Source organism: Mobula hypostoma, chromosome 15 (genome assembly GCF_963921235.1).
Source record: "Mobula hypostoma chromosome 15, sMobHyp1.1, whole genome shotgun sequence".
NCBI classification, from domain to species: domain Eukaryota; kingdom Metazoa; phylum Chordata; class Chondrichthyes; order Myliobatiformes; family Myliobatidae; genus Mobula; species Mobula hypostoma.
In genome coordinates this window covers 17244875-17261445 of record NC_086111.1, presented here as the reverse complement: position 1 = coordinate 17261445, position 16571 = coordinate 17244875, and the positions used below count along the sequence as shown (strand labels likewise).

The 16571-nt window shown below is 41.1% G+C and overlaps 1 protein-coding gene across 8 annotated transcripts in view; it reads right to left on the bottom strand.

Annotated features, from left to right (window-relative positions):
• dock3 (dedicator of cytokinesis 3) overlaps positions 1-16571 on the bottom strand; it is a 966938-nt gene that overhangs the window by 152160 nt on the left and 798207 nt on the right. The gene's annotated exons all lie outside the window — the stretch shown is intronic.

The following is a 16571-nucleotide window of genomic DNA, read 5'->3' as shown; positions in this document are numbered from 1 at the left end:
CTTTTTTTAATGTTACTGCGTAGTCTAATTAAAATGGCTTCTTTTTTATGTTATAATTGAAAGGGCTTCTTTGTTATGTTAACTGCTGAGAAAGTCCTTCCCGCTAGTAGTCTGTTTTGGATTATCTATTGATAAGAGGACGAATGAACCAATTGCGATAGTTGTTATGCTTTTGGTGTGTCTGAGGATATTGTATGCGCGGGGTTTTGGGGCAGAAGGCAGGACAGAGAGACAGAGGATGGACCAGGTACTGTGAGTCCACTAACGGGGTCGGACCCCGAGCGGGGTGTTCGGCGAGGGGAGGAGACGGAGATGGACTCGTGTGAAGTGTCTGGTCGACCACTGTTGTTGGTCCCAGGTGGCTGGTTGAGGTGGTCCGAGGGGTCGCAGGGTGAAGAAGAAGGGTCCTGAGCTCCAACTGTTTGTGCACGAAGAGACTGAACTTTGATAAGTGTGGCGCCTTTTATTTATCGACAGAGAGCCGAGCGACCCTGAGGCTGGCCGGGGGGCTACAGTAAAATGTTAAAACTATTTTTTTGGAAAAAAGAAAGAAGTAGAAAAGAACCCCTACTAACTAATACAAAAAAAACCCTACTAACAGAAAAAAACCCAGGAAAAATACCCATTGGGAGCACAACCCTGGAGCTATACGCCATACAAGCTTCCATAAAAGAAAAACATCAATCTACCAACTCAAATCCATTTAAACAAGAATCAGAAGGGGACCATCTTAATTAACTCAAATCAAATGATAGTGGCGGGCAAAAGAACCCCCACCTTTTCTCAAAGTCAAATCGATGATCAAAAGTTCGACTTCTAATTTTCTCCAAACTAAGACATTGCATCACCTGAGAGAACCATTGTATCAAAGTGGGAGCAGAGGCATCTATCCATTTCAATAAAATAGCCCTTCTGGCCAATAATGTAACAAATGCAATTACATGTTGGTCTGAAATAGAAATACCATGAATATATTGAGGGATTATACCAAACAAAACTGTCAATTTATTAGGTTGTAAATTAATTTTTAAAGCTTTAGAAATTGTAGAGAAAATAGATTTCCAAAACTGTTTCAATACAGAATATGACCAAAACATATATATCAATGTAGCTGTCTCAGTTTTACATCTATCACACTGACTATCAACATTAGGAAATATTTTAGACAGTCTCTCCTTTGTCAAATAGTAACAATGTACAATTTTAAATTGAATTAAAGAGTGACTGGCAGAAATTGAAGAAGAGTTAACCAACTTCAAAATTCGCAACCAATCGTCTGTTATCAAGGTCATGTTAAGCTCTCTTTCCCAATCTTGCTTAATCTAAAGTAAAGGATAATTGTACTGTTGTAATAGTAAATTATAAATTTTCCTAATAAAGTCTTTTACTAAAGGATTCATTTTTAAAATAATGTCTAACAGGTCAGAATCTTGTATATATAGAAAATTACTTAAATATTCTTGTAAGAAATGTCTGACCTGAAAATATTGCAAGAAATGTGAGTACGAGAGAGAGTATTTAGTTACTAATTTCTCAAAAGACATCAATCGGCCTTCTTGGAACAGATCCATGAAGGAATAGACTCCTTTATTCCTCCAAAGAAATAAAGGTAGGATCACTAAGTGAAGGTTTAAATAAATAATTTCGATAAATTAAACTAAGAAGGTTAAATTTTTTGAGATTTAAAAAATTACGAAACTGGTACCAAATTTGTAATGACTGCTGAATCATAAGATATAAATTTAGATTAGAAATTTTGGCTAGTTGTACAGGTAAAGAAGCTCCTAATAATGAAGTTAAGTAAAATTGTTTCACAACTTTCAATTCGAAATCAACCCAAGGTGGTCGTTCATTTTTATCAGTCCAGTATAACCAAAAACACACATAATGTATATTAACAGCCCAATAATACATTCTTAAATTAGGTAGAGCAAGACCTCCATCCTTTTTTAATTTTTGTAAATGATATTTTTCAATTCTTGGTCTTTTATTATTCCGAACAAATAATAGAATCAACCTGATCAAAAAGCTTCTTAGTTAAAAAAAAGGAATATTTTGAAATACATATAAAAATTTTGGTAAAATCATCATTTTAACTGCATAAATTCGGCCAGCTAACGAAAGTGCAAGTGGATTCCATCTACAAAATAATTGCTTCATAAAATCCATTAAAGGAACCAAATTAGCTCTATAAAGGTCTCTATAATTTTTAGTGATTATAATGCCTAAATATTTAAAAGAGTCTGTAAATCTAAAAGGAATGTCACCATATATAGAAGCAAAATCATTTAGAGGAAATAATTCACTTTTATAAAGGTTTAGTTTATATCCCGAAAACTTTTCAAATTCATTTAATAATTTCAATAAACTAGGAATAGATTCTTCAGGATTTGAAACATGAACTAAGAGATCATCAGCATAAAGGGAGATCTTATGAATAGTCCCATTTATGGAAATTCCATTAATATCTTTAGCTTCACAAAGTGCAATGGCCAAGGGTTCCAACACCAAATTAAATAACGGGACTTAACGGACATCCTTGTCTCATACCCCTTGAAAGTCGAAAAAAAGGAGATCTGCAATTATTAGTAATAACAATAGCAATAGGGCTTTTATATATCATTCTAATCCACTGATTAAAATTAGTACCAAAGTTGTATTTCTCTAAAACGTTAAATAAGTATTTCCATTCAACTCTATCAAATGCCTTTTCAGCATCAAGAGAAACAACACATTGGGGAGTCTTAGAAAGGGATGAGTATATAACATTTAATAGTCTCCGAGTATTAGAGAAGGAATAATGGCCTTTTATAAAATCTGTCTGGTCCTGAGAAATAATTTTAGCTAGAATATTCTCCAGTCGATTAGCCATTATTTTTGAAAGAATTTTAGCATCCACATTTAATAATGAAATAGGTCTATATGAAGCACAGTCAGTAGGGTCTTTACCTTTCTTAAGAATTAAAGAAATAGAAGCTTCATAAAATGTGAGAGGTAACTCTCCTAACAAAAAAGAATCTTTAAGCGTTTCCAACATATATGGAGAAAGCAATTTTTCAAATTTTTTATAAAATACTACAGAAAAACCATCCAATCCAGGAGCTTTACCAGATCGCATTGAAAGAACAGCTTTCTGAATCTCTTTTTCAGTAATAGGAGTATCAAGAGTTTGTTGATCTTCAACAGATATTCTAGGAAAATCAATCTTTTGTAAAAAGGCAACACACATCAAAGTTGCTGGTGAACGCAACAGGCCAAGCAGCATCTATAGGAAGAGGCGCAGTCGACGTTTCAGGCCGAGACCCTTCGTCAGGACTAACTGAAGGAAGAGTGAGTAAGGGATTTGAATTCAAATCCCTTACTCACTCTTCCTTCAGTTAGTCCTGACGAAGGGTCTTGGCCTGAAACGTCGACTGCGCCTCTTCCTATAGATGCTGCTTGGCCTGCTGCGTTCACCAGCAACTTTGATGTGTGTTGCTTGAATTTCCAGCATCTGCAGAATTCCTGTTGTTTTTGTAAAAAGGCATTCATTTTAGAAGGATCAGCTGGAAACTGAGATTTATAAAGTTCACTGTAAAAGTCTAGAAAAATTTTATTAATGTCTTCATAATTACAAGCTAAACTACCATCTCTCTTACGAATTTTTAAAATTTGTCTTTTAGCTCTAGCTGCCTTTAATTGGGATGCTAATAGCTTATTATTTTTATTTCCAAACACATAAAATTGACTTTTCAATTTAAGCAAATTTCTTTCAATCGGATAAGTTCATAGTGAATTATATTGTGATTGAAGTTTAACCCTTTGTTTAAATAAATCAATGTTAGGAGAGACTGCAAAGTATTATCCAAGTCTTTAATTTGCTTTAAAATCTTATCTAACTCTATTTTTGTCTGTTTCTTAAGCTTAGCCGAATAGGAGATTATCTGACCTCGCAAATATGCTTTAAATGTATCCCATATAATCCATTTCGACATATCTCCCGTATTGTTAAAAAGAAAAAAATCTTTTATCTGAATCTCAATAAATCTGACAAAGTCCAAACTTTGTAATAAATTTTCTGGAAAACACCAAGGCAAGTTTGCAATACCGACATCATTCAATTCAACAGCTAAGCTTAAAGGCACATGATCTGAAACAAGGATAGCGTCATATTCACATCTCTGGACTTTGGACAAAAATTGGAAATCAGCTATAAAATAATCGATTCTCGAATATTTTTTATGAACGTGTGAATAAAAGGAATAATTTCTATCATTAGGATGTAGATGTCTCCAGATTTCGATCAAACCATAATCAATTAAAAAAGAGTTAATAAGTGATGCTGAACAACTCAGAAGCCACTGATTGGTTGAACTCCTGTCAATCAAAGGATTTAAACAACAGTTAAAATCACCACCCATTAACAACATATATTCATTTAAATCTGGCAATAAACCAAATATATTTTTAAAAAAAGAAGGATCTCATGTTCCCATTGAATGTTAGGTCTGAGGGCAGAAAAGTAAGTGAAATTACAAAGAAGGCTCAGTGTTAAGCACAAGCAGTTTGTAGAGTGAACCGGAAGCTGCAGAGTACTGTGGAGCAGCACGGATCAGAGAAAAAGGATTAGCAACAGCTGATTGTTTAGTGAATAAACAAAAGCTGTCATCTTTATGGTCAATGACACTGAAGGTCACCTTAGAGGCAAATATAAATTGTTTCATTATTACTGATGTCACATGGGGAATACCAAAACGATGTTTCTGCTGCTAATGAAATCCCTCCCAGAAATTTTGCTCTGATTTGCTTTAGTTTTGGTTAAGTCTATTTTCAGGTGAATTTCAAGGAATTTCTTCTGCAAGAAGTTACATTCAAATACACCCATACAATATATTTTTCAAGAAAAGCTTCATAAATATATTTGCAAACATGAGGAAATCTGCAGATGCTGGAATTTCAAGCAACACACATAAAATTTGCTGGTGAACGCAGCAGGCCAGGCAGCATCTCTAGGAAGAGGTACAGTCGACGTTTCGGGCCGAGACCCTTCGTCAGAACTAACTGAAAGAAGAGCCAGTAAGAGATTTGAAAATAGGAGGGGGAGGGATGGAGCCAAGAGCTGGACAAGTGATTGGCAAAAGGGATATGAGAGGATCATGGGACACGAGGCCCAGGGAGAAGGAAAAGGGGGACGGGGGGAGAAACTAGAGGATGGGCAAGGGGTATAGTCAGAGGGACAGAGAGAGAAAAAGGAGAGCGAGAGAAAGAATGTGTGTATATAAATAAAGGATGGGGTACGTGGGGGAGGTGGGGCATTAGCGGAAATTAGAGAAATCAATGTTCATGCCATCAGGTTGGAGGCTACCCAGATGGAACATAAGGTGTTGTTCCTCCAACCTGAGTGTGGCTTCATCTTTACAGTAGAGGAGGCCATGGATAGACATGTCAGAATGGAAATGGGATGTGGAATTAAAATATGTGGCCACTGGGAGATCCTGCTTTCTCTGGCGGACAGAGCGTAGGTGTTCAGCAAAATGATCTCCCAGTCTGCGTCGGGTCTCGCCAATATATAGAAGGCTACATCGGGAGCACCAGACGCAGTATATCACCCCAGCCGACTCACAGGTGAACTGTCGCCTCACCTGGAAGGACTGTCTGGGGCCCTGAATGGTGGTAAGGGAGGAAGTGTAAGGGCATGTGTAGCATTTGTTCCGCTTACAAGGATAAGTGCCAGGAGGGAGATCAGTGGGGAGGGATGGGGGGCACGAATGGACAAGGGAGTCGCGTAGGGAGCGATCCCTGCGGAAAGCAGAGAGAGGGGGGGAGGGAAAGATGTGCTTAGTGGTGGGATCCCGCTGGAGGTGGCGGAAGTTACAGAGAATAATATGTTGGACCCGGAGGCTGATGGGGTGGTAGGTGAGGACCAGGGGAACCCTATTCCCAGTGGGGCGGCGGGAGGATGGAGTGAGAGCAGATGTGCGAGAAATGGGGGAGATGTGTTTGAGATCTGCTCCCACTTTCAAATCTCTTACTAGCTCTTCCTTCAGTTAGTCCTGACGAAGGGTCTCGGCCTGAAGCATCAACTGTACCTCTTCCTAGAGATGCTGCCTGGCCTGCTGCATTCACCAGCAACTTTGACTTATGTGAGGATGTTACTTGTGGACTTCACTTCTGTATTTAATACAGTCATCCCCCATAAACTGGTCAGCAAACTGAACACTCTCGGCCTTGGTTCCTCCCTGTGCTCATGGGTCATGGACTTTCTCACAGACCGACCACAGCAAGTCAGAATTGGTCAGCACACCTCCACCACCCTCATCTTAAAAATAAGCACCCCACAGGGCTGTGTGCTGAGCCCTATGCTCTACACACTCTTCACGCATGACTGCACCCCCACCTACACCTCCAACTCCATAATTAAATTTGCGAACGATACCACAGTGGTTGGCCTGATCTCGGACAAGGATGAAACAGCCTACAGGCTTGAGGTGGATCACCTAATGGAGTGGTGTAAGGACAACGACCTGGTCCTTAACACTTCTAAAACAAAAGATATGATCATTGACTTTAGCAGATCAAAGGACAGAGTACACACCCCACTCCATATACAGGGAGAGGTAGTGGAAAGTGTGGAAAACCTAAAGTTCCTTGGAGTTATGTTGTCAAAACAGCTGACATGGACTACCAACACCTCGCTGCTTGTAAAAAAGGCACAACAAAGACTCTTCATCCTCAGAAAGCTAAAACAGACCAAACTCCCACAAAAGCTGTTGCTTAACTGCTACAGAAGCACAATTGAAACCACCCTGACCAACAGCGCCACCGTGTGGTATGGCAGCTGCACAGCCGCTGAGCGACAAGACCTGCATCGCGTGGTGAAGGCGGCCCAGTGAATTGTCAGGATGGAGCTCCCAGGACTGAACACCATATATTCCAGTAGACTCAGGAGGAAAGCAATCAGCATAACCAGAGACACCACACACCCCGGACACTCCCTGTTTGACCGGCTGCCGTCCAGCACAAGGTTCAGGACACTAAAAGCCAGAACAAATAGACTGAGGAACAGCTTCCATCCCAGAGCTGTGGCCTCCATCACACCACTCGCACAGAACAATGACTGAAACTGTGAGCACACACATGCATACACAAGGACTCAAATACTTGCACTAAAGGCATTACTGTGATATTCTGGTGCTGCTGCAACTTATTTTCCGCTACTTATCTATTTAATACTGTTTTTCTCTAACTGTCTTGTTTTTATCTACCGCTTTATTTAATTGCCTGAGAGGAAGCCAAACAGTTTCGTTGTACCTATGTATAATGACAATAAAGATCATTCAATTCAATCATTTGATTCAATTCAGTTACTGCCTATGACACGTGACAGTGTGTATAGGAATAGAATGAGATGGAGGATAAATGTGTGGCTGAGGGATTGGAGCAGGGGGCAAGGATTCAGATTTCTGGATCATTAGGACTTCTTTTGGAGCAGGTGTGACCTGTACAAAGCGGACTGGTTGCACTTGAATCCCAGGGGGACCAATATCCTGGCAGGGAGGTTCGCAAAGGCTTTGGGAAGAGTTTAATCTGGAATTGCTGGGGGGTGGGAACAGAACTGAAGAGATGGAGGAAGAGGCGGTTGGCTCACAAATAGAGAACACTGGGAGACAGTGTGAGAGGGAGGATAGGCAGATGATAGAGAAGGGATGCGCTCAGACCGATGGTTTGAGATGTGTCTATTTTAATGTAAGGCGTATTATGAACAAAGCAGATGAGCTTAGAGCATGGATCAGTACTTGGAGCTATGATGTTGTGGCTATTACAGAGACTTAGATGGCTCAGGAGCAGGAATGGTTATTTCGAGTGCCAGACTTTAGATATTTCAGAAAGGACAGGGAGGGAGGCAAAAGAGGTGGGGGCGTGGCACTGTTGATCAGAGATAGTATCACGGCTGCAGTAAAGGAGGAAGACATGGAGGGATTATCTACGGAGCCTCTGGGTGGAAGTTAGGAACAGGAAGGGGTCAATAACTCTACTGGGTGCTTTTACAGACCACCTAATAGTAACAGGGACATCGAGGAGTGGATAGGGAGACCAGACTGTGGAAAGGTGTAATAACAACAGGGTTGTTGTGGTGGGAGATTTAAATTTCCCAAATATCGACTGGCATCTCCCTAGAGCAAAGGGTTTTGATGGGCTGAAGTTTATTAGGTGTGTTCAGGAAGGTTTCCTGACCCAGTATGTAGATAAGCCGACAAGAGGAGAGGCTGTACTTGATCTGGTATTGGGAAATGAACCTGGTCAGGTTTCAGATCTCTCAGTGGGAGAGCATTTTGGAGATAGTGATCACGATTCTATCTCCTTTACCATAGCTTTGGAGAGGGATAGGAACAGACAAGTTAGGAAAGCATTTAATTGGAGTAAGGGGAAATATGAGGCTATCAGGCAGAAATTTGGAAGCATAAATTGGAAACAGATATTCTCAGGGAAACGTACGGAAGAAATGTGGCAAATGCTCAGGAGATATTTGTGTGGAGTTCTGCATAGGTACGTTCCAATGAGACAGGGAAAGGATGGTGGGGTACAGTAACCATGGTGTACAAAGGCTGTTGTGAATCTAGTCAAGAAGAAATGAAAAGCTTATGAAAGGTTCAAAAAACTAGATACTGCTAGAGATCTAGAGGATTATACAGCTAGCAGAAAGGAGCTTCAGAATGAAACTAGGAAAGACAGAAGGGGCTATGAGAAGGCTTTGGCAGACAGGATTAAGGAAAACCCCAAGGCATTCTACAAGTACGTGAAGAGCAAGAGGATAAGACATGAGAGAATAGGACCAATCGAGTGTAACAGTGGGAAAGTGTGTATAGAACCGGAGAAGATAGTAGAGGTACTTATGAATACCTTGCTTCAGTATTCACCACAGAAAAGGATCTTGGGGCTTATAGAGATGACTTACAGCGGACTAAAAAGCTTGAGCATGTAGATATTAAGGAAGAGGATTTGCTGGAGCATTTGGAAAGCATCATGGATAAGTCACTGGGACCCAATGAGATGTACCCCAGGCTACTCTGGGAGGTAAGTGAGGAGATTGTTGAGCCTATGGCAATGATCTTTGCATCATCAATGGGGACGGGACAAGTTCCAGAGGACTGGGGGGGGGGGGGTTGCAGATGTTGTTACCTTATCCAAGATAGGGAGTAGAGATAGCCCAGGAAATTATAGACCAGTGAGTCTTACTTCAGTGGTTGGTAAGTTGATGGAAAAGATCCTGACAGGCAGGATTTATGAACATTTAGAGAGGCATAACATGATTAGGAATAGTCAGCATGGCTTTGTCAAAGGCAGGTCATGCCTTACAAGCCTGAATGTATTTTTTTTGAGGATGTGACTAAACACATTGATGAAGGGAGAGCAGTAGATGCAGTGTATATGGATTTCAGCAAGGCATTTGATAAGGTACCCCATGCCAGGCTTATTGAGAAAGTAAGGAGGCATGGAATCCAAGGGGACATTGCTTTGTGGATCCAGAACTGGCTTGTGCACAGAAGGCAAAGAGTGGTTGTAGATGGGTCATATTCTGCATGGAGGTTGGTAACCAATGGTGTGTCTCAGGGATCTGTTCTGGGATCCCTTCTCTTCGTGATTTTTATAAGTGACCTGGATGAGGAAGTGGAGGGACAGGTTAGTAAATTTCCTGATTACACAAAGGTTGGAGGTGTTGCAGACTGTCAGAGGTTACAGTGGGACATAGATAGGATGCAAAACTGGGCTGAGAAGTGGCAGATGGAGTTCAGTCCAGATAAGTGTGAGGTGGTTCATTTTGGTAGGTCAAATATGATGGCAGAATATAGTATTAATGGTAAGACTCTTGGCAGTGTGGAGGATCAGAAGGACCTTGGAGTCCGAGTCCATAGGACACTCAAAGCTGCTGATCCGAAGTGATAGGAGAACCGAAGTGATAGGAGAAGACAGGAGGGGGAGGGATGCTCTGTCCGCCAGAGAAAGCAGGATCTCTCAGTGGCCACACATTTTAATTCCACGTCCCATTCCCATTCTGATATGTCTATCCATGGCCTCCTCTACTGTAAAGATGAAGCCACACTCAGGTTGGAGGAACAACACCTTATATTCTGTCTGGGTAGCCTCCAACCTGATGGCATGAACATTGACTTCTCTAACTTGCGCTAATGCCCCACCTCCCCCGCGTACCCCATCCGTTATTTATTTATATACACACATTCTTTCTCTCTCTGTCCCTCTCACTATACCCCTTGCCCATCCTCTGGGTTTCCCCCCCCCCCGCCTTTTCTTTCTCCCTAGGCCTCCTGTTCCATGACCCTCTCATGTCCCTTTTGCCAATCAACTGTCCAGCTCTTGGCTCCATCCCTCCCCCTCCTGTCTTCTCCTATCATTTCGGATCTCCCCCTCCCCCTCCCACTTTCAAATCTCTTACTAGCTCTTCTTTCAGTTAGTCCTGACGAAGGGTCTCAGCCTGAAATGTCGACTGTACCTCTTCCTAGAGATGCTGTCTGGCCTGCTGCGTTCACCAGCAACTTTTATAAATATATTTGCTTGATTTTTATAAATTTGTCACAGGTTATTAGATGTAGTAGCAGGTTATTAGATGGGGACATACCTGTGACAGAAAGTGCTAAATCTAAATCCTATGGACTCCAAGCGTAGATTGTGACGTGTAATTCATTAGTACCTGCTATTCCAATGCAGAGAGCATGCCAGACTGCTTATTACTGATTAAATATGAGGAAGACTGCAGATGCTGGAAATCCAAAGCAACAAACAAAACCTAGTTCTCAGCCTGAAACGTTGACTGTTTGTTCATTCCCATTGATGCTGCCTGACCTGCTGTGTTCCTCCAGCTTTTGTGTGTGTGTGTTATTGCAATGATTGCTGTGCATATCAGGTTAACCATGCTGGTCATTAGTCAGACATCACAGCAGCTGGCCAGTTTCATTCATACTTGAAGCCAAACTGCGCTATTCTCTGCCACATGCCCCTTCTTAAAGATGTGTACTGTGGCTGCTGCAGATACTTGCTGGTGATCTGGAATACTTTGGGAGAAGTTAAGGACATGGGAATTAGGGCAATGGAGGTCTTGCCAGAGGTGGAGAGGCAAGAGCAGAAAAAATAAATTTAACTACTCAAAACTGGTAAGCTCAACAGACAAACATTGCTACCACAGTGGGAGCTAATAGAGGAATATAAAATTATGAGAGGTATAGATAGAGTAAATGCAAGAAGACTTTTTCCACTGAGGTTGGGTGAGACTAGAACTAATCCACAGGTGAAATGTGAAATATTTAAGGGGAATCTCAGGGGACTTCTTCACTCTGTGGGTGTTGAGAGTGTGGAATGAGCTGCCAACATAAGTGGTGGAGTTTAAGCGTTTGGATAAGTACATGGATGGGCAGGATATGGAGAGCTATAGTCCAGGTGAAGGTCAATGGTACTAAGGAGAATAATAGTTTGTCATAGACCAGATGGACCAAAGGGTCTGTTTCTGTGCTGTAATGTTCTATGACTCTAATTACCTTAGGAATTGAATGGAGTGTCCTAGACAGTTCAAGGGTCTAAATTATGTGCTGCAGGTCAGATCCTACTGACTGCCTCAGCACCTGCATTATGCCGAATCAATCACAAGTTTAATAAGGACTCACACCTAAAATTCATTGGTTCACCTTACTTTTACATACTTAGCACCACTACAAATCTTATGCACTTCGCTCAGTTTGTGCTCGGGTTACCAGCTTGTTAACCAAACCAGCTACACCTTTTATACATTGTCCACAATACACTTGTCTCTTATTCTACCACAAGCTGGTGCATTACTGGTGCCTGCAGTAATAATATACACAAGTGGGTTGCTTTATTCTTTTAGAAAAGAAAGAACCAGCTATCAATGTGCATTACAATGATGAGTCCACAGCCAGTAGCAGGGATAAAGCCACTGGAGATAACAGTACCTTCACACTATTCTCCCTCTCACATTCGCTTGCCTTCACACCATAATCTCTCTGATTCACAAGATCCAGATGGTGCAGGCCCACGTCTCATTCTGCTTTACCTACTCCTGTACCTTGGTGACTTATGCAAGAATTCTGACCTAACTAGGCACAGCAGGCAGGTTTTCGCAGTCATCATTTTAAATTCTATTTCCCATTCCACAATCTCCTCTGCTGCTACAATGAGGCCAGTCTCAGTTTGGAGGAGCGGCACTTTATATTCTGTCTGAGTAGCCTCTAACCTGACAGTCAAATTTTCTAACTAATTTCTCCCCCTCTCCCTTCTCTCTTTTTCCATTCTAGCTCCCTTCGTACCCCATCCTTCCTCCTCACCTCCCTTGTGCCCATCCTCTTCCCTTTCTCCCATGGTTCACTTTCCTCTCCTATTAGATCCTTCTATTTCAACCCTTTAGCTTTTCCATCTATCCCCTTGCAGCTTCTCACTTCATCCGCCCTACCTTACCCACCCACCCACCATCCCCCTCACCTGCTTTCACCTATCACCTGCTAGCTTGTACTTCTTCCACTTCCCACCTTCTTATTCTGGCTTTTGACCCCCTTCCTTTCCAGTCCTGATGAAGGGTCTTGGCCCAAAATGTCGACTGCTTATTCCCTTCCATAGGTGCTGCCTGACCTGTTGAGTTCCTCCAGCATTGTGTGTGTGTTGTTGTAGGTAGGAGTTGATCAACAGGGGAGCAAAATGAAGGCACAGTGTTACTAGCTCAGATACCAACTCCCTGCATACAGTGGAACTTAATTTAGAAAAGATCTGCACATGGTGAAACTTTAGGCATGATTAGCTAGAAGGTGAGGCAGTGGGAAAGGAAAGAAGCCCCATGGATGTTATTTACTGCAATACTGCGGGGAGCTCAGATAGGGAGAGCATAGAAACCATGCACATTGAAATGCTTGGTGCATGTTGGAAAGCTTGCAGGAGAAAGTAATTCAGCACAATCCTTGCACATGCTTTTGTGCAGAGCTGAACTCATTCTTTCCAGGATGGAAGTGATGGGTGATTTCATTAAAACATTCTGGGTCTAATCATAATGCTGCAGCTGAAGGCTGATGTACCTGCTTACAAGAGTCACTCACGTCCTTGATCCTGCAGTACAAAATAATTCTTCTAGATTGCAAGATTAGAATGGCACCATTGTTTTCATATGTCAGCAAGGAAAGGACTTTGCAGGTGGCATAGGAAACCATCTGTCTGTCCTCCTTCGCATCACTGCAACTATTGAGATGCTTCCCTGTAGCACGTATATGGCTCTAAGCAGCATAAGTCTGCTGGCAACTTAAGGTGATAACATTCACGATTAAACTAGTCTTTATTTTGGGCAGTCAAGTAACAGACAACAGATGAAGACAGATCTTTTTAGGCTTATAGATGCCTGAAGTCATCCTTCAAAGTCATCTCCAGTCTCTTCCATAGCCTTTCACCAACCACTAGAAAAGATTTAATGACATGTGCAAAGACTTCTTGAAGAAATGCATTAACTTCCATGGATCTTTTGTCCATGACTGCTTAAAGTTGAAACATAGGTTCAGAACTTGTATTGAGGTTGGGTGAGACTAGAACTAGATGACCATAGGTTAAGGACGAACTGTGAAATATTTAAGGGGAACCTCAGGGGAACTTCTTCACCCTGTGGGTGTTAAGAGTGTGGAATGCTGCCAGCGGGAGTGGTTTCTACTGCCTGCCTAGTAGTTTCTTCCCCTGTCAGAGCTTGAAAGAGAGTGTCTATTTCAGAAGTCTGGTGAGATGTAACTTGCCTGCTCTAGTTGTGGATGTCAGAATGGGAAATATATTTTGCTTATCATTCCAGTGAATTTAAAGAGTTTTGCAGAGGTAGTCTCTTTGTGGTGCCTTGAGGTGCCTGCCATGGATAGTTATGGTCTCAGCCGCATACGGAAGTGCTTGTCATACCCATTCTGGGGCAACTCACTCACTTTTGGACCCCACCAGACACTCAACTCTCACCTGTCACTCCAAGTAGCTGTTTGCATATGGCCACACCCTGGTACACTGCCTGACAGGCAGGCTAAACCAGGTGAAAGTAGCTGGTGGGTCTCATACCGTGGTGAGAAAGGCTCATGTTTGCCCTGACACGTGAAGTCAGAACCAGTGGAGTGGACGGATGGGTTCAACAGTGAAATTTAACGGCCAGGAAGGTGATTCTGCAACACTTTGTGAAGAGCAAAGGTCATGACAAGGCATAGAATAAGTCATGGTCATCTACTGCAACCAAGGAAGACCCCAGTTTGTGATGACTGCTCGTACCACTGGACCTAGACTTCCGAGCTTGAGAGAGTGGAACTGCCCCACTGCAGTGGCCTTTCCACTTTAAAACTCTCCCGCAAGGTATCCTGTTATTGTTGGATACGACAACCAACATAGAGTACACGTTGCTGGAGGACCCCTCCAGAATAGTTCAGGCAGCAGAACCATTATTTTATAGTTACATATGGTAACATCATAAGTTCCAATGTTTAATGCTTGCTCGTGCATGTTACTTGTGCAATGGAATTAGATGCCACATTGACAACTGGTGATAAAATATAAATATAAAATATTCAAGAACTTTATGACCCTTCCATTAAATTTGAAAAAACTTGAAGGCCATTCATTCAGCATTTTCATTTGATGTAATTTGACCATTTCCAAACTTATTTTATTTCTCTGTACTGCTGGTTGAGAGGAATGGAGTCGTCGACACTAAGGTTTTCTTCTTTCCCATTTTTAAGTTGTTAGAATTGCCCAAGTCTTTTAGATTAGTTGACTAATTCTGTTTAGTTTTTTTTTGGGATGGGGTTTTTTTTTCTATTTTTTTTTCTTTTTCATGATTTTTCTCAGTTTTTTTTTGCCCTGTATTATTCATTGTTATTCTACACGATTGGGAGCTTTGTCAATTTATACTGTTTGGTCTTACAATTACTCATTTTAAGTGCAACAATGTATCTCCTACTATTTGTATTATTGCTATGTTATGTTTTCATTCTATGAAATTAATAAAAAGATTGAAAAAGAAAGAACTCAGGCAGCATCTGTGGTGAGAGCAACATAGCTAAAGTTTCAGGTTCTTGTACCTCAGTATACAAAATATTAGCTTCTTCGCTCTACAAAGATTCTGGCTGACATGTTGAATATTTCTAGCATTTTCATTTGAGATTGACAGCATCTGTTTTTTTTTGCTTGTAACTGGGTAATCTTCATTGCTCAGATGTGGCCTTTTATTTTATTGTGGTGGATGAATTACAGATGGCACAGTAGTTTACGGAGAGCTCAAGTTCCTGTTTTTCTTTGAGATTATGACTCCTTAACAATCACGGGAAATGCTGAAAAATACTCAGGCTGCATCTGTGGGAAATGAAACAGTTAACATTTCAAGGCAAAGACCCTTCATTTGGACTGCAGGGTAGAACTTCTTCAGGTTACACGTTCCTGGAACAGAAAGTGGTACTGAATTTAACACAAATGAAAATCAAAAAGTGCACACGCTGGAAATCTAAAGTAAAAACAGAAAATGTTGGAAATACTCCACAGGTCAGGTAGCAGTCTTTGACTGGAAATTGTTATTTTGTTGTTTTTCCCCAAGACACGAATGATTTTCCTGTGGTGCATGGGACTGATTGTCACATTGCATCAGCGATATAAATCAGGTGAGGAATCTAGTGCCAGTCCTCAAGCAGCAAACATATAGACTGGAAACTTATATTCACAATCACATCCTTCTGTCAAAGCAACAAATAAAACGAATTTGTAAAAACTTAATTCAAAACAGTGGTAACTTTTACATTAAAGCAACACACACAAAATGCTGGTGAAATGCAGCAGGCCAGGCAGCATCTATAGGAAGAAGTACAGTCGACATTTTGGGCCGAGACTAGCCCTGACGAAGTGTCTTGGCCCGAAACGTCGACTGTACCTCTTCCTATAGATGCTGCCTGGCCTGCTGTATTCCACCAGCATTTTGTGTGTGTTGCTTTAATTTCCAGCATCTGCAGATTTTCTCGTGTTTGCATTTTTAACTCTTACATTATGTCATTCTAAGAGAGATTCAAATCACCTTACACCTGCTCCTATTTCCTTATGTTCTTTCTGAATATGAGTTCATTTGTTTCAGGTTAAGAGAGTTGAACTTAAAAATAACCTTGCACCAAATCACCAATACGGTGATTTGGTGATATTCACCATAAATTTCTGATCACCCAACAGAACTAGTTCAACAGTAACAGTGTTTAAAAAATGTACTATGATTTAAAAATTTGTAGTGATAAAATTCTGAAATTAAAGATCACATATTTTGACATCATGGACACATGGATATAAGCAGATATATGATGTAATTTTTCCTACAGATGGAACTGTGAAGACATGAGATGAATGGAATGAGGAGACCAGAACTACTGCTCTGAGAGTAGATTTAACTGAAGAGAGGACCAATGCAAAAACAGAATAGTACTTGGTAATTATAAGACTCCCAAAGCACTGATCCTACTTCCATATTGTAGCAATAATACTCACACGTAATATCTGAATGAGTTTCATAATCACTAATTTACGTCATGGTTTCC